Source organism: Rhincodon typus, unplaced genomic scaffold, assembly GCF_021869965.1.
Source record: "Rhincodon typus isolate 14 unplaced genomic scaffold, sRhiTyp1.1 hic_rhity00000097, whole genome shotgun sequence".
Lineage (NCBI taxonomy): Eukaryota > Metazoa > Chordata > Chondrichthyes > Orectolobiformes > Rhincodontidae > Rhincodon > Rhincodon typus.
Window position 1 is genome coordinate 105,768 of NW_025965735.1, and position 985 is coordinate 106,752.

Genomic DNA, 985 nt, shown 5'->3' on the forward strand with positions numbered 1-985 from the left:
GCAGGAGCGAGCCCTATGTACCTTGGTCTTAGCCATAATGGGGGCGTTGCGATCTAGAAGGATCTCGGCGATGCGAACGTGGCCATTTCTTGCCGCACAGTGAAGAGGTGTCAGCTCGTCCTGTGGAGAGAACAGACGACCCTGTCAGTCCGAGCAGGAAACGGGAGGCGGGGGGAGTTGGGTGGGTTTCAATTCTCACTGACACAGTGGGCATCTCACACTGAGGCAAACAGGTCACAGAGATGCTGCAGCACCTTCCAAACCAACATCCCATTCCCCATCGCTGTTTCTGTTGGGCCTAGTGAAGAGCTGTGTGAAGGCCTAGCGGTCAGGTGATTCGACCAGAGACCGAGGGCCTGTTCTGGGCACCGCGGCAGACTGTGGAGTGTGAATTCAATGAAAACAAAATTCTTGAATTAAGAGTCTGAAACCTTTGTAAGTTGCCAGGGAAAATCCTCCTCTCTCTGTTTTGCTAAAGAAATGGCTGTCTTTTTAGTCTGGGCATTGAGGGATGTAGGCCGAGGTGGTGTGGACTAATTCCACAGAAACCGTTAAACAGTCACCATGTCACCCTTTATTTACATGCAAAGAGTCCTTGGCGCCGAACCAGCTCCTCAGAGCCGGCTCTCGGGGTAAACAGAACCCCGACCCTCCTGTTTATAACTGTCAGCCAGGGCTCCCTGATTGGAACCAGAATAACAGGCCCAATCAGGGAACTCAGCTTCTATCAGATCCACCTGACTGACCGCATTACAATCACGGCCAAACACATCCTGTGGACTAAAGACAAACACACCCACGTTTTCTCTCTCTTCAGAGTGGGTTCTGTGAGAACTTGACCAGATATTTATAATGTACTGAGGGTGATCAGTCATGAAATCCAAACCCCTACAGTTTCTCCTGGGCTGTGTGTGTGTTCGTGTGTGTGTCTGTGTGTGTGTGTAATGCGTGTGTGTGCGTGATTAAGTGTGTCTGTTTGTGAGAG

General features: G+C 50.8%; 1 long non-coding RNA gene across 1 annotated transcript in view; it reads right to left on the reverse strand.

Moving 5' to 3' along the window:
* Positions 1-132, reverse strand: part of LOC125488265 — a 4,735-nt gene extending 4,603 nt beyond the window's left edge. Inside the window, exon 1 of the long non-coding RNA XR_007266268.1 lies at positions 22-132. This is a non-coding gene — a long non-coding RNA (uncharacterized LOC125488265). The remainder of the gene's footprint in view (positions 1-21) is intronic.
* Positions 133-985: the final 853 nt, after the last annotated feature.